Source organism: Euphorbia lathyris, chromosome 7 (assembly GCF_963576675.1).
Source record: "Euphorbia lathyris chromosome 7, ddEupLath1.1, whole genome shotgun sequence".
NCBI lineage: Eukaryota > Viridiplantae > Streptophyta > Magnoliopsida > Malpighiales > Euphorbiaceae > Euphorbia > Euphorbia lathyris.
The window spans coordinates 29,575,449-29,597,882 of record NC_088916.1 but is presented as its reverse complement, the minus strand read 5'-3'; positions in this window follow the sequence as shown (position 1 = coordinate 29,597,882).

Below are 22,434 nucleotides of genomic sequence, written 5' to 3'. Positions count from 1 at the left end.
CATGCATCTGTTTTATAGTCTTTCCTCCTGTGATATTTGCAGTAATTCTTGGGGGTTTTCCCCGTATTGGTGTACTCCCCCCCTTTTGGTTCAGGGTATGAAATGCTCCGTTTGTGTTGGCTGTTTTCTATCCACATTAGCACTTCACTTTTGGAGGTGTTTAACAGCGTAAACGATGGCGTATATGCTGATTTGTTCCTGGAGCCTCTCCGCCTACTCCGGGAGGATGAATCAGGAAGCTTTTCTTTTTCCTTATCCCTCCTTCGGGATTCGCCTTTCCCTCTCTTGGGAGGAGAAGCAGACTCCCTTCGGATATCATCAACTTCCATGAAATCCTTACACTTTTCCATCAGCTCTACTATAGTCTTCGGCTTATTTCTGATGAGATCCACCTGCAAGCTCTTACATGTCGTGTTTTTTACCACTGCTTCTATGGCCATAGAGACATCCACATCTACCACGTGAATGCATAACTTGTTGAAGTTATTGACATAATCTCTTAGAGACTCATTTTCTTTTTGCTTTAGTTCGAAGAGTTTTCGCCATTTAACCACTAGCAGGATGCTTCCTGCGAACTTTGCGCAAAATTCTCTACTCAACTGGTCCTAGCTATCTATCGATCCTGGGGGGAGAGATTGAAACCAATCATACGCCGGGCCTTTTAATGTGCTGATAAACATTCGGCACAACACTGCTTCACTAGCACGGTTAAGCCCAAGCAACATGCGATAGTTCCTCGCATGAGCTTCAGGATTATCTTCACCAGAGTAGCCTGGTATATTTGGGATCTTGAAATTGTTGGAGTTTAGTGTCCTAAAGACAATTGTTTTAGGATATAAATATTAATGAATAAATTGTTTATTTAGTCATTTGTTTAATAAGATATATAGCATTAAAATGTAACTATATATAAAGGCACAAATCTTTCATAAAGAAAGTAATCCTAAGTTTATTTAAGTAGTTATAAAGTGTTCATACAAGCATGAAGTGAGACTATACTTTATAATAGACCAATAGACTTAAAACCAACCCAAGTCAAGTAATATGTTATAGGGGTTGGCATATTACTATTGAGACTTGCACGTAACAGTGTTTTCTATCGAGACAGTAAGCTGATCTCACAAGCTTTAGATATTTAGATATCTAGACAATTACATGGATCCGGTGAAAGAGTTCATTAGGATTGGGACCCGACTTGAGATAACAGCATGTATTGATTTATCTAATGTGTCAATTGTTCATCTCATTGGTATTAGTAGGTATAACTAATCCTCAAACTCAAACATTCGTTAATTAGTGATTCTGGATTATGGAGTCTGGTACTTTGATTCTGTGTGAGCACGATCCAACAGGTGAGAGCCTGGGGTGTGTGAGAGCAGGGTTGGGTATCACACAAAGTAATTGCAGAATAGTTAATGTCAGATTGAGCATTCGTCATTCCCGATAAATGGGAGATATATCCAAATGGCCGCTTGTGGTGAATTAACTGAAATCCTTGCAAGGTGATAGAGTTAGGAGTAGAAATGAATATTTCACTTAACTTATCTTTCATAGTGAATTCAACTTGTACAAGTAAAACAGACTCTTCGTTATATGTAACATTGACACGTTCCATGGTTATAAGGAATTGACCAACAGGATATAGTTGATGAAGGATCGTATTATAATGTACCTAATGCGGAAAGGTTAACGTTAGTTATCAACCTGACTTCTTAATTGCTCTGGGGGAATATCATAGGTTCTGCTAGTAACAGCTCGCGACGGTATTCCGTTATATATATGTTGGAATTAACCATGATGAATTAATTTCAAAGGATATATACGGCTAGTGGCAATAAAGGACCTAATGGGTCGCATATGGGACTTGGAACCATAGGACGAAAATGTAATTAGTGAGACACTAATATATGGGCCGAAATTTGTAATTAAATTTGGGATAAATTAATTTGATTAATAATTATAATTGGATTATAGTTGTGAATTAAATTAAAGGATTATCTGATAATATTAATTAGAGATTTTAATGAGATTGAAACTCTAATTAATTATCCCGAACAGTAATTAAATTACTAATTTGATTAGTGATATTATCTAAATATAATTAGTTATTATTTAGATAATAATAAGTGTTTATTTAATTATCTAATTAGTAATCCTATTCCGAATAAGATTCTAATTAATTAATTACCTAACACAACTGGGATTAGGGTTTCGAGAAGTCTATAAATAGACTCTATATGCCCAAAATTTCGACCAACTGAATAAGAAAGGAGGAGGAACTGTTTCGTCTTCGTCTCGGCTAATTTACATTATTTCTTACTCTCTCTTTGATCTCGTATCGATTTCTGTTAGAGGCAATCATTGCGATTGCTATTATTAAGGTTGATTACTGATTAGTTATTCTTTTATGTATTGTTTCTTTTGTTGTTCGTGATACACGGATTAAGAGTTATGGGCACTTCGTTTGCAACTGTAGATAGTTCTTCAAAAACGGTATTTCATTCTATCCCTCTTTATATGAAATAACAATTAACAGATCTTGGAAAAGGGAAATAGATAAAATTTTATTATTCCGCTGCGCCTAGACTTGTCTATTTTCCTTAATTGGTATCAGAGCTTATGTTAATCTGTTATTTCATATATGTAAATAAAAAGGTTTTTCAATCAGATTGAATAGATTTATTGTTAGGTTAATTAATAAATTTGATTTGGTTAATTAATCTAAAGATAAATGGTTAAGATGAGATTAAGATGTTTTATGATTCGGTTAATTAACAAAGGGGTTTGTAGAATTGAACGGTTGATTAAAACGATGGTTGTATATGAGATATATGTGTTTTGTGGATTAAGGGTTTGACCGTTTGAATCGTTAAAAGAGTTAATTAGATTAATCTTTGAAAAATTTGATTTTGTTAATGGTTTAAGCGAAACGGTTAGAATCGATTAATTATTGATATATATTTGAAAGGCTTATATATATCAATATAAAATAGTTTTATAATATATATATATATATATATATATATAAATAAGAATCGAAAATTTTGTTTTGATTAAAACTGATTTAGTTCAGAAGAGTTTTAATTTAATTTTTTAAAAAATATATATAAAGAAATCGGACACAGCAAAGTTGTGTCCCATTTCTCATAATAAGAGTTGTGTTCCAACTCTTCCAATTGGAAGAGTTGGACACATGAACTCCTGTTAGTGTTGGCGGGATTGCTGCCTTTTGGCAGCAATTCCACACAACAATGCGGATGTGATCCGCGACGGGACGAACCCGGTTTTCGTCCCCATCATGTTTGTTTTGTGTTTTGATATATTTTTATTTATTTTGGTTTTTTCGAAAACTAAACTTTATATATATAGAATTAATTAATCCACATGATTTAATCGTTGTTTATTTTAAATTGTATATATTGAATTAAGTTGTCTAATTAAAGTTATTTGATACGGTTAATTAGGCGAACTATTTCATTGATACAAAATTAAAATTTAGGAACAACGAATCAGCCCATATAAGTTTATTAATATATAATTGTTATAATTAATAAAAGTATATGGTAATTATGTGTGTTTTAATTTGATTTTGCAAACCGATTTTGTGCTTAATAATCATGTTTGATGTATTAGTTAATCACGTTGAACGGTTTTGATAAAATAATTAAACACGTTAATTTATAATCTTTCGTCTTAAAAATTTTGTGTTTTGGAATTGATTTTGTAAAGTTATTTGATGTTTAATTATTTGTATGGGATACGGTTGAATTAAACACGGTAAATAATTTTGGTAAAATAATTGAACACAAATAATTAATATTTTGTATAGTTATATTTTGAAAGTCTAATTAAGTTTATGTTTGATATATTTTAATTAGAATAAAATATAAATGATACAAAATTTAATTAAAGGTTAATTCGATAGAAAAGTTAAGTAAATGACTAAATTGATAATAAAATTAATTTAAGGGTTAATCTGATTAATTAAAATATTATATAAACAGTTTATGTAATCAACCAATTAAGTTTATTTAATTAAGTCTTTGCATGTTTGGAGTTATGGACATATTTAGACTCTCTATTTAGTCTTTTGGTATTTTTGGAAAATAGGACATGTGTGTCCTGCCTTATCTACTCTCTATTGTAATTTCTTTTCTCATCTAATTTCCTTCAAATTAGTTAAAGTATTCTTTAGTGGTTTAGAAATTAATATTGATGTAATTTCAAGGCGCCATGGAGAAGACGGAGGATCTAAAGAGAAATATGTAATAGTTAGTATTTCCCTAGGTTTGACCTTTTATTCCGTTTCTGGCTCAACGGAATAATTTAGATAATATGTCCATAACACCAATGTAAATTGTATGTGTTTGATGTATGCTAAAGCAAATCAACACTAGGTTAGATTATGAGACTTTAAATAAAACCCCTCACTAATCAAAAGTTAAGTCAATAAACGAGTTATTGTAAAAATCGGTTGTCCCTCCCTAATATTGTAATTCAGCCGGCAGTACTGGGGGCCTTAGGGTTGTTGAGTAAACTCAAGCTCGGGGTCTTATGGTAACACCTGAATTATCGAAAATCGTTTTCACGAATACAGGGTAATGACTTGGATTAGGTTAGAATAATTGGATGAGTAAACTCATGTTGTTCTAACCTAATGGGCAATATGGTTGGGATTGATAAACGAAACATATCAGTTACTAATGTGGTTAGTAACCCAATAACCTAGAAGTCACATGGTTGATGTGATTGATTTCATGAATCTACCTAATAAATAAAACTTAGCTTGTTGAGTAAACTCAAGGTGAAATTTTAGGAGTTAGGATTCTAGCTCATTAAAGGGTTTGTGAATATCCTTCGAATTAATATGGAGGGTTATTAATTTGGTAAAATAGTGGGAGCAATTTAAAACCATAAAAGACCAACGTATTTAAATTGTAAATGAATTAAACAAATCAATAACATCCATCACTCTATCTCACTCTCAAGTTAAAATAAATACTCTGAATCATCATATCTAAAATGGATCTACATAATATTTTAACCGATAACAAATTGAATAGTTCAAAATTCACCAACTGTTTTGGCAAACTCAAAATTGTTTTGAAGTTTCGAAATGATTGGGTATGTATTAAGATACACTGATACTCATCGTCAAAATTGTTTTGAAGTTCAAAAAGATTGGGTATGTATTAAGATACGTCGATACCCAATGTCCTTGTTGATGATGCTCCTGTCAAGAAGATTGATGTTTACCGGAAGCACCAATCAGATGACGAACGCACAGGATGTATCATACTTGCAGTTATGGCACTAGAGTTACAAAGGCAACATAATAACATGGATGCGTATTCCATGGTTATGCACTTGGAGGAGGTGTTTTGAGAAACAGGCTCAAATGTGAAAGCTATGAGATAGCGATGATTGTTTTGCCCCAAGATGCAAGAAGGTTCTTCTGTTGTGTCAAGATGATTGACTACATCACCAAAGCTTTCTAGTATAGGATTTGTAATGGATAATGAATTTAGTGTCGACTTAGTTCTACAATCCCTCCCAGAGATTTATTCATAAGTTCATCTCAAATTGTCAGATGAATAAACTCAGAGACCTCTCTAAAAGAGCTCTTGAATATGCTCAAGTCAGTTGAGCCCAAATCTTAAGAAAGTGATGTCAGCACTTGTTATTGAGGGATCTCACGAGAGAAAGGGAAGTTTCCCAATTCTAAAGATTCCAAGAAGAACAAATGCATTAAACCCAAGTTAATAAAAGCAATAAGGGAATGCCACCAATATGATAAAGAGGGGAATTGGAAGAGGAACTGTAAGAAGTACTTAGACTTTCTCTAGAAGAAAGGACATGATGGTGCTTTTACATTTGGAATTAAAAGATAGATAATTCAACCTACATGTGGGAATGTCCCCTAGGCCATATAAATGAGAAACACATGTTTAAGCTGCATCAAGATGGGCTTGTGGACTCAGTTGATTTTGAATCAATGAACACATGTAAGTCTTGTTTAAAAGAAAGATGACAAAGACACCCTTTAGCAATAAAGGAGAATGTGTATTAGACACTCTAGGACTAGTACATTCAGATGTATGTAGTCAGATGTCAACACAAGCAAGAGAAGGTTCAGTTACTTTATTAGCTTCATAAGATGATCATACCAGATATTGATTCATCTGTTTGATGAAGCATAAGTTAGAAGCTTTTGAGAAAGTTCAGATGCTTCACGAATGAAGTAAGAAAAACAAACAAGAAAGAATATTATAGTGCTTCGATTAGATCGTCGTGGAGAATATCTTTCTAATGATTTTTCTTAATTATCTAAATTAAATATAGGATTCGCTCATAATGGACTCCTCCATATACACCACGGTGTATCTGAAAGGAGAAATTGTACTCTATTAGATATAGTACAGTCCATGATGAGCACAACCTCTCTTCCAAAGATGTTCTAAAGCTACGCCCTAGAAATCGCCTTATTTACTTTGAACCGAGTATCCACAAAACCGCCAAGTTCTATTCCCTTTGAATTGTTCATTGGAAAAGAAAAGAAACCCAGTTTCTCTTTAATAAGAAACAGTAGGATATTACTTCTATCATTCAGATGATCGAAAGTAATAGTATCCAAACACACTGTATTTCTAGAGAAAGAGTTTCTTCTAGAAACACAAATAGAAAGCGTGATTGAACTTGAAGAAGTTCAAGAAGAAGGATTGGCTGAAATAGCAGAAGCGATGGTGGAACCCAAATCTGTTTCACAGGATGAGACACTGGTGACACTGCTAACTCATAAGTCTGGTCGAGTTCATCAAATTCCAAAGAGATTTGGATTTCTAGTAAGAGCCGATGAAATCCCAAAGAGATTTGGATTTCTAGTGGGAGACGACGAAGAGGTTCACATGTTAGACAATGAACCTACGACTTGTGAGAAGGCTCTTGTAAACATATACATGTAAGTTAGTGGGAGCTCGTATGAGCCTTTACATGTAAACTAGTGGGAGCTTGGTCGTTTACTTAGTATTATATATCGATGATATTCTACTAATGGGAACGACGTAGCCATACTGCAATCGGTGAAAATTTTGGTTATCGGATAAAATCCTCCATAATAGACTTAGGAGAAGCAGCTTACATCTTAAGGATTAAAATCTATAGAGATAGATTGAGAAGACTGCTTGACCCCTCCCAGTCTAAATACATTGACAAAGTGCTCAAAGCGTTTTGCACTAGACCTAACATCACTTTTGCTTTAAGCATGACAAAGTCGATTATAGGTCAATCTGAGTGATGGTCACTGGATTGTTGTCAATAACATTCTTAAGTACTTAAAATGACTGAAGATATGTTCCGGGTATATGGAGATGAAATTTGAAAGTTGGAGATTTTCAGATACAAGTCATCAAACAGATAAAAGATGATCTTGCAGAATACAAGTTTATTCTGAAAGAGGTACAATTAGCTGGAATAGTTCCGAGCAGGAAATCGTGACCGAGCTAGTAAATTAAATCAGAGTATATATATATAGCAGCTTCGGAAGCACCTAAAAGGAAGTTTGGAATGCAAGTTCATTAATGAACTAGGCGTGGTACCTGACATTGTTAATGAGATTAACAATAGGGCTGTTGTTAATCTCCGAGAGATAACAACAAGAGTAGATGTGAGAATTAAAAGAGTGCCCACCAAGGCACAATCTTACAGATCCATTTAAAAGAATGCCTTACCCCAAAAGGTTCATGATCATCATGCGAACGCTTATGGGAATGTTTTCAGAAACAATTGGCTTTAGTCAAAGTGGGAGAATGTTGGGGTTTAGTGTCCTAAAGACAATTGTTTTAGGATATAAATATTAATGAATAAATTGTTTATTTAGTCATTTGTTTAATCAGATATATAGCATTAAATTGTAACTATATATAAAGGCACAAATCTTTCATAAAGAAAGTAATCCTAAGTTTATTTAAGTAGTTATAAAGTGTTCATACAAGCATGAAGTGAGACTATACTTTATAATAGACCAATAGACTTAAAACCAACCCCAGTCAAGTAATATGTTATAGGGGTTGGCATATTAATGTTGAGACTTGCCTGTAACAGTGTTTTCTGTCGAGACAGAAAGCTGATCTCACAAGCTTTAGATATTTAGATATCTAGACAGTTACATGGATCCGGTGAAAGAGTTCATTAGGATTGGGACCCGACTTGAGATAACAGCATGTATTGATTTATCTAATGTGTCAATTGTTCATCTCATTGGTATTAGTAGGTAATTAATCCTCAGACTCAAACATTCATTAATTAGTGATTCTGGATTATGGAGTCTGGTACTTTGATTCTGTGCGAGCACGATCCAACAGGTGAGAGCCTGGGGTGTGTGAGAGCAGGGTTGGGTATCACACAAAGTAATTGCAGAATAGTTAATGTCAGATTGAGCATTCGTCACTCCCGATAAATGGGAGATATGTCCAAATGACCGCTTGTGGTGAATTAACTGAAATCCTTGCAAGGTGATAGATTTAAGAGTAGAAATGAATATTTCACTTAACTTATCTTTCAGAGTGAATTCAACCTGTACAAGTAAAACAGACTCTTCGTTATATGTAACATTGACACGTTCCATGGTTATAAGGAATTTACCAACAGGATATAGTTGATGAAGGATCGTATTATAATGTACCTAATGCGGAAAGGTTAACGTCAGTTATCAACCTGACTTCTTAATTGCTCTGGGGGAATATCATAGGTTCTGCTAGTAACAGCTCGCGACGGTATTCCGTTATATATATGTTGGAATTAATCGTGATGAATTAATTTCAAATGATATATACGACTAGTGGCAATAAAGGACCTAATGGGTCGCATATGGGACTTGAAACCAGAGGACGAAAATGTAATTAGTGAGACACTAATATATGGGCCGAAATTTGTAATTAAATTTGGGATAAATTAATTTGATTAATAATTATAATTGGATTATAGTTGTGAATTAAATTAAAGGATTATCTGATAATATTAATTAGAGATTTTAATGAGATTGAAACTCTAATTAATTATCCCGAACAGTAATTAAATTACTAATTTGATTAGTGATATTATCTAAATATAATTAGTTATTATTTAGATAATAATAAGTGTTTATTTAATTATCTAATTAGTAATCCTATTCCAAATAAGATTCTAATTAATTAATTACCTAACACAACTGGGGTTAGGGTTTCGAGAATTCTATAAATAGACTCCCTATGCCCAGAATTTCGACCAACTGAATAAGAAAGGAGGAGGAACCATTCCGTCTTCGTCTCGGCTAATTTACATTATTTCTTACTTTCTCTTTGATCTCGTATCGATTTCTATTAGAGGCAATCATTGCGATTGCTATTATTAAGGTTGAATACTGATTAATTATTATTTTATGTGTTGTTTCTTTTGTTGTTCCTGATACACGGATTAAGAGTTGTGGGCACTTCGTTTGCAACTGTAGATAGTTCTTCAGAAACGATATTTCATTCTATCCATCTTTATATGAAATAACAATTAATAGATCTTAGAAAAGGGAAATAGATAAAATTTTATTATTCCGCTGCGCCTAGGTTTTTCTATTTTCCTTAAGAAATGCCTATCAGTTTCCTCAGCTTCAATCCACTCTGTGAAGGGCGATTCTCGGTTGGCGAAAGGATTATGCCTGGCATTCTCCTCATTCTACCTACGTATTTCTTCCCTGATCTGATCCGCCATAGAACTTTGATTCCTTCTTGGGCATCTCCTACTACGAGATCTAGTTCGTTGTGAAGAAGAGGAGTTAGATCCTGATGATGGATCTGATGGTGACCTTCTTCCACCTCTGCCACGCCCTTTTGGGGGGGATCGCCCATTCCCTCCTTGATTTGGTGGTGGTGGGGGACCATTGTCAGTTGGAGTTCAGCCAGCTTCACTATAGATTATTGCTTGGGTTGTTGAGATTGAAAGGATGTCATGACACTCAGTAGATCCTTAAGACCCTTGATTTCAGTCAAAAGCTGAGTGACAGAAAAGAGTTGAGTTGGCTCAACATTGACAGACCCAGCAGCATCGGCATTGGATTGATGAATATATTGAATTAGGGCTTGAGCTGAGTCAATGATTCTTTGTCCAGACTCAGTAGCATGCAGGTAAGCATAAGATTCATCATGTTGTAGTTCAGAGGCCGAAATTGTAAGAGGACCGGATGGAGGAGGAGTATTATGCTGTCCAGACTTGGATGTGCTAGCTTGGTTAGCAGCTGGGCTTTTGTTTAGGTCAACAGCAGGAATTGACTGATTTTCATTCTGCGTTAAAGAATCTGGAAGAGTAGGATCGGCAGAGTTATTGACCTGTTCAGAGTCAGCCTGAAGCTGAGTAGGTTCAGAAGATTGAGGTAATGCAGTGCTGACCTAAGCAGGATTTTCCTTTGCTAACTTATTGTTTTGATTAGCAGGAACTTCGAGCACTTGCTCGGCAGAAGCATGACCTTTTGAAGCTCTAGGGTGGGCTTGTTCCTCAGCCTGAGAAACAGAGGCTTGCTTTTTCTTGATTTGGTCCAATGTTGGTTCAATGATGGTGTTGAAGAACTGGAATTGGAGTGTGGTAAGGTCAGAGATTAGTTCCCTTAACGGAGAATCATCTAGAAGGTCAATAACTGGAGATTTTTTAGCCTTTCGTTTGAGTCTTTTGCGAGTGCTGTTCTTATTAGTTGGAGGAGAGGGATCAGCAGGAATGGAGTCAAGAGACTCAGGCGAGGAGTTCAGCCCTAGGTCGGCATTGAGATCTCCCACAGCTTTGTCTTTCTCTGTGGACTCAGCATCAACTGTCTTACTTGACATAGTTGGATTCTCAACCTGCTCAGCATCAACTGTTTGATTTTGCTCAGCATCAACATCCTTACTTGGCTCGACATCATCTGTCTTTTCAAACTGACCTTCATCATTACCCAGTTCTTCTTCTTGATCAGCAGGAGGTTTCTCAAGATCGATATCTTGACTTCTCATAAAGTGTGAGTCTTTAGAGATTACACAGTCAAGAGGCAGTGCATCAATTGGACTTAGTCTAGAGGATTTCTTCTTCTTCTTTCTCAGAGGCTGCTCAGGAGTATCCTCACTCTCTTCCTCGGGCTCAACTTGCCTTTTCAGTTTTTCTGCTGACTTAGGTGCCTCCTGACCTGACACAGCATCATCCTTCCTCGCACTGGATACTATTCTTAGCTTTTTAGGAGCTGTGTTCACATCCTTTGCTGACTGGTCAGCTTTCCGCTTTTTGTCCTGCCTTGTGCGATCAGCATGTTCCTTGCTTACCACCACTGTCTTTCCTTTCTTGGTTGGCATAACTTGTTCTCCTTCCTCAACATTAACTTCTTCCACATTCTCCTCAATAACCCCCTTTCTTTTCTTAGACTTGAGGGGTTGGTTGTATGCTAACCCAAACATCAGTGCCGCTGTGATTTCGGTACCCCATGACTCAGCTTCACCAACGGTGCTGACCTGATGGTCCTCAAGAATTCTTGTGATGAGGGAGCCCATCCTGAGTTTCCCAGTACTCCATTGGAATGCACCGATGAGAAAGACGGGCATATTGAGTGGTTGGTAGGTCAACATGTGCCAGATAAAGTTTTGCTCAAAATTTGAGGCTGATGAGGCAGAGTTGACCTTAGGAAATATGAAGTCGGTCAGGATGTAATGAGCCATTTTTTGATTCTGACCCATACACGTACTAGCTATTTCTCCCTTGTGGTCCTTTGGTTTACAGAATTCAACGGGGTAGTCAAGTTTGGCATTTGTGGTTCTGAATTCTTTACCTTTGTTTGGCAGCTTTAGCAAGGTTGCTAGATAGGATGGGGTTATCGTGATGTCCTTGACTGTGACCTTGGTGACTAGATGGTCAGCGTTGTGCTTATCCACTTTGAAATTCGAATAGAATTCCCTTACTAGCCGGGGGTAAGTTTTACCGGAGATAGAAAAGAATTCTGACCACCCGTTTTTGGAGATCCACTCACAGAACAGTTGCTCAGCTGTAACAAAACTTGGGGAGAACCACCGGCAACAAAGTACCTCACAATTCTTTACGCAGTTATAAACCTGAAGAAATTCCTTTTCCTTAGGTTGCTTGTCTTTCTTCTCTTTCTTCTTTTTCGAAGAGGTTGCTCGGTCAGCTTGAGGGTTCTTGCTCGGAGTATTAACCTTGGATTGGTCATGCTGACCATGTCCTTGAGACTCAATAGAAGTCCCATCATAGTCCTGCTGAGCAGGAGATGGAGGGTTTTCATCGGAGCGATTTTGGTCGTAATCGGCACCGGAGATATTCTGGGAATCAGACATGATTTTCTTGAGAAATTTTGAGAGGTTTTGGGATATAAGAGAGAGAGAGAGATAGAATGCCATAAATTTTGAGTGTAAAGAGATACAAGTGGGAATTCGTCCACTATTTATAGACATGCCGAGTTGATTTGATACGTTGGAGTGGCGGTTTGACCTCGAGATGATCAATCGACAATTATCCTGGCATTTATGACACAATCGGCGCATGTGTTTTCTAATTATTGCACCTACGTCATCCTAGTTGGCTATTAATGTGCGTGCTAGCATTTATTATGCATGAGAGTTTTACTCGGTTTCAAGAATCCTAGTCGTTTGAGATTCTAGGAAATCAGTTTTACGTAGCAGGAATGTTTGTGTGCTTAGTAACTCAATTTATGATGATCACTCAATATGTATGTCTACTCAGCATAGGGTGATATAGTTCATATTTAGCTCAGCATGCAACCGTTACTAATTTAGCACAAATCACTCAGCATGGTAATCACTCAACATTCAATTTAAACATAGAATTTTAGTGGAGAGGATTAGACATACCGATAGCTTCCCTTAGTATGTTAAATTGCTCACGAGCCAGAGGCTTCGTAAAGATACCTGCAAGCTGTTCATCTGTTGGAACGTAGGTCAGCTTGATCTCACCCTTGAGTACATGATCTCTAATGAAGTGATGCCTTATACTGACATACTTCATTCTGCTGTGTTGGATTGGATTTTTAGATAAGTCAATGGCACTCTTGTTGTCGCATTTGACTTCTATTGTTTCTGTTTTTACACCATAATCCTTAAGCTGTTGCTTTATCTATAGGACTTGAGCCACACAGCTTCCAGCAGCAATGTACTCAGCTTCAGTTGTTGACAGGGCCACTGATGATTGCTTCTTGCTGAACCAAGATACTAGACAGCTTCCAAGGAAGTGACACCCTCCTGAAGTACTCTTACGCTCTAGCTTATCTCGTCCATAGTCAGCATCAGTGTATCCAATGAGTGTGAAATCATTTGAATTTGGATACCATAAACCTGCATTAACTGAGCTCTGCAAATATCTGAAAATTCTTTTCACAGCTATAAGATGAGATTCTCTGGGGTCAGCTTGGTATCTCGCGCAATAACATACTGAGTACTGAATGTCAGGCCTACTAGCAGTAAGATAAAGTAAAAAGCCAATCATACCTCGATATAATTTGCTATCTACTGACTTACCTTTCTTGTCAGCACAGAGGACAGTGTCAGTACCCATTGGGGTAGATATAGGCTTGCATTCTTCCATATCGAATTTCTTTAACATTTCTTTGGCGTACTTAGACTGACTAATGAAGATGCCATTCTTCTCTTGCTTGATTTGAAGTTCAAGGAAGAAGTTGAGTTCGCCCATCATAGACATCTCGAACTCAGTTTGCATCTGTTTACTAAATTCTTTGCACATAGATTCGTCAGTAGCACCAAAGATTATATCATCTACGTAAATTTGTGCCAGCGGGGTATTTTTACCCTTCTTCTTAATGAATAAGGTTGTGTCAGCTTTGCCTCTGACATAGTTCCTGGTCAGCAGGAAACTAGTCAACCTCTCATACCAAGCACGAGGTGCTTGTTTCAGGCCGTATAAGGCCTTCTTGAGTTTATAAACGTGGGTTGGAAACTTTGGATCTTCAAACCCAGGAGGCTGACTAACATATACCTCTTCGTTTATAAATCCATTAAGAAAAGCACTTTTGACATCCATTTGATATAGTTTGAAGTTCATGAAACTAGCATATGCACACAATGTACGTATAGCCTCTAACCTAGCAACGGGAGCAAAGGTCTCACCATAGTCAATGCCCTCTTGCTGACTATAGCTTTGGGCTACAAGTCGGGCTTTGTTTCTGACTACATTGCTTTGCTCATCTAATTTGTTTCTAAAGACCCACTTAGTTCCTATGGTCTTTTGATTCTTAGGTTTTGGTACTAAATCCCATACCTCATTTCTTTTGAATTGATCAAGCTCTTCTTACATAGCATTGATCTAGAATTCGTCGTGCTCAACATCGGTGAAATTCTTTGGTTCATAGACTGAGACGAATGCAACATTGCTGAGATATTTTCTAAGCTGATCTCTCGTCATCAGCTTATTTTCAGCAGCATCAAGAATGGACTTCTCCGAGTGTCCTCTTGGAATTTTGACTTCTTTAGGTAATGTTGAGTTGTCTGGAATAGGTGTTTCTACAATATTTGCAGGAGTAGATTGGTCAGCAAAGGTAATTTCGGGTTCGTGTTTACCTTTGGTCAGCCCTTGTGGTGACGACTCAGCGTCTCCATTTTGGGCAGCGGAAGCTGAGCTTAGGTCATCTTCGGTAGACTGAGTTATCTTTCCTGTAGGGTCAGTTTCGTCGAACTCAACATGTACAGACTCTTCTACAACCTGAGTTCGTTTATTATACACCCTATATGTTTTACTGTTAGTTGAGTACCCAAGAAAGATCGCTTCGTCAGCTTTAGCATCAAATTTAGCAAGGTTTTCTTTGTGTTGAGTATAAAACATTTACACCCAAAGGCACGAAAGTAGCCAATGTTGGGCTTTCGTCCTTTCCAAAGTTCATAAGGGGTTTTCTTGAGTATAGGTCTAACTAAAGCCCTATTTAATATATAGCATGCTGTGTGGACAGCTTCACCCCAGAAATACTTTGGAAGCCTATTTTCGCTCAGCATTGTCCTAGCAATTTCAACGATTGTTCTGTTCTTCCTTTCAACAACCCCATTTTGTTGAGGAGTCCTAGGAGCATAAAAATTATGGTCAATGCCACTGACTTCACAGAATTCGTCAAACTGTTGGTTTTTGAATTCTCCACCATTATCACTTCTAATATGAGCTACTTTTAGGTCTTTGTCAGTTTCAAGTCTTTTGACTAATGTGGAAAATATCTCAAATGTTTCATCCTTGCTACTCAACAAGATGATCCAAGTATACCTAGTGAAATCGTCTACAATGACTAAGGAAATTTTCTTACCGCGCAAGCTGAGTGGCTGGACAGGTCCGAAAAGGTCCAAATGTAGTTATTCCAATGGGCGCTTGGTTGAGACAACATTTTTACTTTGAAAAGACTTTTTCGTTTGTTTACCTTGCTGACAAACATTACATAACCGATCTTTCTCAAATCTAAGTTTGGGCAATCCCTCAACTAATTGCTTTCTTGCGAGTTTGGCAAGGAGGTCCATGCTTACATGACCAAATCTCCTATGCCATAGCCAGAAGTTGTCCTCCTTTGACACTAAGCATATATTTTTTGAAAAATTCTTTTCTAAACTCAACATGTACACATTGTCAACACGAGGGGCAGTTAAAATTAAATTGTTTGTTTTCCCTCGAGTATCTGACACTCAGTGGCGTCAAATACAACCTTTCTACCACTGTCACACAGCTGAGCTACGCTCAATAGGTTATATTTGAGATCCCCGACTAAGGAGACTGACTCAATAGTAGGGTTACCTCCGATAGTACCTGAACCAACTATCTTACCCATGGTTGTCAAAACCAGACCGGTCAAAGAACCGGAAAAGACAAAGGGTTAAGGGTTTGAGGTTTAACCGGGGTCCAACCGAGGTTTAACCGGTATTAAAAAATCATATGAAAATTATAATTCTATTCGTATTTAATTTTATAACATAGTATAATATTAACTATATTCATCAAAGTTATACTAATAATATTTATTTAATATCATAACAAATAAATATAAAAATTAAAAAAAACATATTTTTAAAATTAATAGTGATTATTTTTATTAATAACTAACATGTAAATATGTTAGTTATTAATAAAAATAATCACTATTAATTTTAAAAATATGTTCTTTTTCAGATCTGGCTTCTCTCTCTCAGATCTGTTGTCATGGTGAAGAATTTTTATGAAGATGGAGAATTTTGAGATCTATCTTCTCTCTCTCAGATCTATTTCTCTCTTTTAGATCTTTTTTCTCTCTTTTAGATCTATCCTCTCTCTCTCAGATCTATTTCTCTCTTTTATATCTTTTTCTCTCTTTTAGATCTTTTTCTCTCTTTTAGATCTATCTCCTCTCTCTCTCTCTCTCTCTCTCAGCTAGGGTTCATGGTAAAGCGTGTTAGGGATAGATCTAGGGAGAGGGGGGCTATGGCCGGCGAGGGGGGGTCGGATCTGGAGGGGATTTGCGGCAAGGAAGGGGGCGATGGCCTGGTGGTTTGGGGCGAGAAGGGTGAGGCAAGTTTTGTTGGCGGCGAGCGTGCACCTGGTGTAGATCGGGGCGGGGCGCTTGGCGGGGTGGAGGCAGGGGAATCCAGGGGCGTCGGTAGGGATCTCGTGGGCATGGATGGTGCGTCGGCAGGGTTCTCGCGGGCGCCGCCCGTGCGGCTGGGGACGGATCTTTGCGATCCACAGGCGGCAGATTCGACAAGGTTGTCGCGGCTGGGTGCGGATCAATGGGAGATACGGGCGGCTGGGTTTTCTGATACCGGGGGTAAGGCTCCCCCAATCTCGAGGGGAGAAGTGGGGCCGGGGGTGCCTGGCGCAGGGCTATGCGCCGATAGTGCCGGGCACTGCCCAGGCGCTGCCGGCTCCTCGGTCGGGCAGTGGGCTGGGGCTGTCGGCACAGTGCCTTGCACGGGATCCTCTCCTCCGGGCTGTGAGGGGCAGGCAGGGGCTACGACGGGGAGGCAGGCTGCCTCGGGTCTGGATGTTTCTAATAATTCGGGAAGGGTGGGTGTTGTAGGAGTAGCTCATGGGAAGACGGTCTCCCCCAGACGTAGGGTTCAGATGAGCGATATTGGTAAAAACTCTTGGAAGGACACGGTCATGGGGGTGGCTGAGGAAGAGCCGGTTTTAGAGGAAGTTTTAATGGTGGGAGATTCTGATGATATGTTCTCGGATTCTGATGAGGAAGATAATGGCCAGGAGGATCCTCTCTGTCCGGTCATTAGACTTTCCGCTGCAGAGAAGCGTGAGCTTAGAGAGAAGTGGAAGGTGTCTTTGATTGTTACTGTCCTGGGTAAGCGAATTAGTTTTAACTATTTTGCCCAAAGAATACAACCGCAGTGGGCAAGGAAAGGTAAAGTCAGTATTACTGACCTGGAAAATGACTACTATGTCATTAAATTTACTAGGGTTGAGGATTATAATTCGGTTATCAAGGGAGGCCCATATATCATTTCCAATCATGTTTTGGCCTTAAGGCCTTGGGTTCCTAATTTTAATCCTCACGACTGTTCGGTTAACAGGATCTTGACTTGGGTAAGATTCCCGGGCCTTTCCATTGAGTACTACAGTGAAAACTTTCTGAGTAAAATAGGAGGTTTGGTTGGTAAGGTCCACCATGTGGACAAGACTACAATTGGGGCCATTAGGGGTAAGTTTGCTAGGGTATGTATAGATGTTGATCTGGCTAAACCTTTACTTTCTAAGTTCTGTGTTCAGGATAAAGTGTTCTTTATTGAGTATGAAGGTTTACATAACATCTGTTATGATTGTGGCATGTATGGTCATTCTCAGGAGGGTTGCCCTAAAAGGGAGAGGGTTGTTATAGAGAGGGTTGAGAGTAGTGTGCGGATTACTGGAGGGAACCAGGGGTATGAAGGGAACTTTGGTCCCTGGATGGTGGCAAAGAGGCCCGCTAGACGTAGGAATCAACCTGCAGTGGTTCACAATCGTCCTCCTGATATCAACACAAATTCTAAGTCCCTTTCTCCTAAAGCTACTGTTATTCCAAATGTCAAGGAGAAGCCTGTCCTCAAAGCTAGAAAGGAGGCTGGGGTTTCTTCAGTAGCCTTGCCTGGGTCCAGATTTGGGGCCCTGATGATTGAGGAAGTTCAAGAGTCAGACCAAGATGAGAATCATATGGATGAGAGTATTCCAGGATTAGAGTCTGTAGATCCAGTCGAGAAGGTGGTTGAATCTGTGAACCCGCTTTTTGTCTCTAAGGATGAAGCCCAGGGGGGGACCCTGACCCTTGCAGCTAGAAGGATGAAGAATTCAAATGAGGTTAGTATTCCTGTTCATGGTATTGATCCTGGGATTGGGAAATCTATGGGAGTTAACAAAACTAATATGAAAAAGCTTAAAGGAAAACAAAAAAGTGGCTTTAACACTTTGGCGTTTCCAGATAAGAGGGGGCCCGGGGGTACCTCGGTAAGGCTCTCAGGAGCCCCTAGTAAATACCTAGCTTAGGGTAGGGGTGTGGTCAGTTGTCCTCCTTTCTATGGATTTGTTATTTTGGAATGTTAGGGGTGCGGCTAGCAAGGCTACCCGTATCCATATTAATGATCTTATTAAGCAGTTTAATCCATCTTGTTTTGCTCTTTTGGAAACTAAGATTAGTGGTGAGAAAGCAGATGAGGTGGTTAAGAAGTTTAAGAACTGGCACTGTGTTAGATCGGAGGCAACTGGCCGGGCTGGGGGGATTTGGCTTTTTTGGAGGCCAGATCGGATTCATTTTGATATTCTTAGCATGGATAAGCAGTTCATTCATTGTAAAGTGAGTATTTCCGGTAATACTTCCTTTTTTATTACCCTTGTGTATGCTGACCCTATCTTGTCTAATCGAAAACGGCTCTGGGAGGTTCTCTATTCTATGAGTGTCAGCATTTCGGAGCCCTGGTTTGTGGCGGGTGACTTCAATGATATCGCCTTTATGAGTGATCAGAGAGGGGGATCCAATCATTATGTTAATCGATGTCTGCATCACAAGAATAGTATGGATTTATGTGGGCTTTCCGATCTGGGGGCTTCTGGTCATAAATTCACTTGGAAGCGTAATAATACTTTTGTTCGATTGGACAAAGTCTACGCTAATGTTTTAGCTCTAACTTCCTTCCCCGAGTGCTCTGTGTTGAACCTCCCGTTCCGTCATTCGGATCATTGTCCTATTTTGTTTAGACTTTTGAGAGGTAAGCATCCTAGGGGTAAGAGACCGTTCCGGTATCAGTTAGCTTGGGAGTCCCATCCTAAGTTTAAAGAGTTCGTTCATGAGAGTTGGAGACCTCATTCGTATGTACTGCAAGCTGCTGAAGGGTTCAGGAATAAGATGCAGGGGTGGAATAGGAATGTGTTTGGGCATATTATCAGAAGGAAGAACAAGTTATTAAAGAGGATGGAGGGCATTCAACGCAGGTTGGAGGGGAGGTTTGATCATAGCCTTGAGGGCCTCCTCAGAACCCTTCAGAAGGAGCTGGAGGCTGTGCTTAGGCAGGAGGAGTTCCTTTGGTTCCAGAAGTCTCGGAAGTCCTGGATTAGAGATGGGGATCGTAATACCAAATACTTCCATCTCTCTACCCTGATCAGAAGGCAGAGAAATAGAATTGAGGCCATTAAGGATTCTAATGGTGATTGGGTTTATGAAGATGAGGTTATTCGGAACTTAGCCCTGGATTTCTACAGAGAGCTGTTCAAAGAGGAACCTGTTCTTTTGGAGAGGGCTCACTCTATTGCTACATTTCCTTTAATCAGTGAGGATTGTAGTCAGGAGGCCTTTCAACCTATTTCCCGAAAAGAGATTGACCAAGCTATCTTCAGCATTGGGGCTTCTAAAGCTCCTGGGATTGATGGTCTTCCGGCGGGCTTTTACCATAAGCATTGGGATGTAGTGAAGGAAGGCATCTATAATTTTGTCTTGGGGGTGTTCAGTGGTTCGAAGGATATTGAGCTGGTTAATAGAACCCTCCTGGTTCTGATTCCTAAGATTGATAAGCCTTCTTCCTTTTTGCATATGAGACCTATCAGTCTTTGTAATGTTCTTTACAAAACTGTTACAAAGATTGTGGCTAATAGAATCCGTGGCATTCTTCCTGCGATCATTTGTCAGAATCAGGGTAGCTTTGTGCCTGGTAGACAAATGATGGATAATGTGGTGATCGCCCAAGAGATGGTCCACACGATGAAGATTAGGAAGGGGAGGAAAGGCATTGTGGCTCTGAAGCTGGATTTAGAGAAGGCCTATGATCGAATTAATTGGGATTTCTTGATGGAGAGCCTTGAGAGAGCTAGAATCCCGGACAGCTGGAGAAGTTTAATTAAGGTATGTATTTCTTCTCCTGTGTTTCAAGTTATGGTCAATGGGGATATGTCGGAGGAATTTTCCCCGGGCAGAGGAATCCGTCAGGGGGATCCTATGAGCCCTTTCCTTTTTGTTATTGCTATGGAGAGGCTCTCTCACCTGATTCAGGATGCGATTGATAATGGGAGTTTCCACCCTGTGGCGATCAACAGCTTCTGTCCCCAGGTGACTCACTTATTCTTTGCAGATGATGTCCTTATCTTTCTTGAGGGTAATGAGGAGCAGTTGAGAGTCATTATGGATATTCTGGATTGTTTTTGTTCGGCCTCTGGGCAGAAGCTTAATATCCAGAAATCTAGGATGATGTGCTCTAAGAATATGAATCAGAGAGTCTGTAAGAGATTAAGTGATCTCTCAAGTATTCCTCTTACTGATTCTCTTGGGAAGTATCTGGGCGTTCCCCTCAATAGTGAGCGTGTGTCTAAAGGCTCCTTCAAAGAGACTTTGGATAAAGCTAATTCGAAGTGTGCCACTTGGAAAGCCAAGACTCTGTCTCTCGCTGGCCGCCTCACGTTAATTCAATCTGTTAATTGTGCTGCTCCCAATCACATCATGCAGGCTTGTAAGCTTCCGGATCCTGTGCTTAATGATCTTGACAAGATTAACCGTAGGTTCCTGTGGGGGGAAGCTGCGGAGGGCAGGAAGATCCATCTTGTGCCTTGGAGTGAGGTTTGCCAGCCTAAAGATTCTGGGGGTCTGGGTATTAGGAAAGCAAAGGACAATAATAAAGTTTTATTAATGAAACTCCTTTGGCGTATGTGGCAAAACCCCTCCTCTCTTTGGGTTCGCCTCCTTTGTGGTAAGTATCGGAAAGACAAAATCTTCGGGGGCCCGAAAGAGAGAGTTGCTAATTGTTCCTTCCTCTGGAAAGGACTTAGTGCTGTGTTTGATGAGTTCTGCTCGGGAGTTGGCCTGGAGGTGGGGAATGGTAAGTCCATTAGTTTCTGGTTTGATAACTGGATTGGGGATAAACCGTTAATTGAGGTGTGTTCTTCCCCCCCGCCTAGTGATATACGCAACTGGAGGATTGCCGATGTGGTTGACTCGGAAGGGGACTGGATCTGGTCAAAGTTTGATACTTTCTTTAGCCTTGAGACTCTCCTTAGAATGCGGGGAGTGAAGGTGAGTAATCAAAAGGAAGACTTGGATAGGCACTGTTGGGCGCTGACTAACAATGGAGTTTATTCTTGCAAATCGGCCTTTGAAGCTTTCTCTCTCTTTAGATCTGATCCTCCCTCGGATGTGTGGAAGTCGATTTGGACCCTTAAAGTTCCTTTCCGTATTAGGAGTTTCCTGTGGCTGGGTGTTAAGGACAGGCTTCTTACTAATTCGGATAGGCACAGAAGGCACTTGACTGATTCTGGAGCTTGCAGTAGATGCAGAGGTCATGTTGAGACTTTGTGCCATGCTCTTAGAGATTGCTCTAATAGTAAAGAGGTTTGGAGGAAAATTCTCCCACACCATATTTTCTCTTCCTTCATGGCACATTCTGAGGTCGACTGGTTCTCTGATGGTGTTAGAGGAAAGTTGCTTCCATACATGGAGCATGGTGACATTTTCTTTGCTATTATCTGTCACCAAGTTTGGAAATGGAGAAACGAGGAGATTTTTGGAGATAAAACTGTTTTTATGACAAACTTAGCTGATTTCTTCTCGAAAAAACTTTTCTCTATTATCGATAGTTTCAAAGGAGAGTCCATTGCCAGAGCCTCTCAGTGTTGTGATGTCCATCTCGTGGGATGGAGCAGGCCAAGAGAGGGGGTTGTGAAGCTGAATACTGATGGTTCCTGCCTCAGTAACGGTAAGATTGCGGCTGGAGGTGTGCTTAGAGATGTAGGGGGCGTCTGGCTTTCTGGGTTCTCCCAGAATTTAGGATTGGGTTCTTCCTTTTCTGCGGAGCTCTGGGCTATTCTTACTGGAATCAATCTTGCTAAAAGGCTGGGTGTTAAGAGGCTCTCTGTGGAGTCTGATAATTTGGAAGCAATCAAAATGATTTCTGAGAATCATTCTATGGGTCTTAACAGTCGCAACCTCATCAAAGCTATTATAAGGCT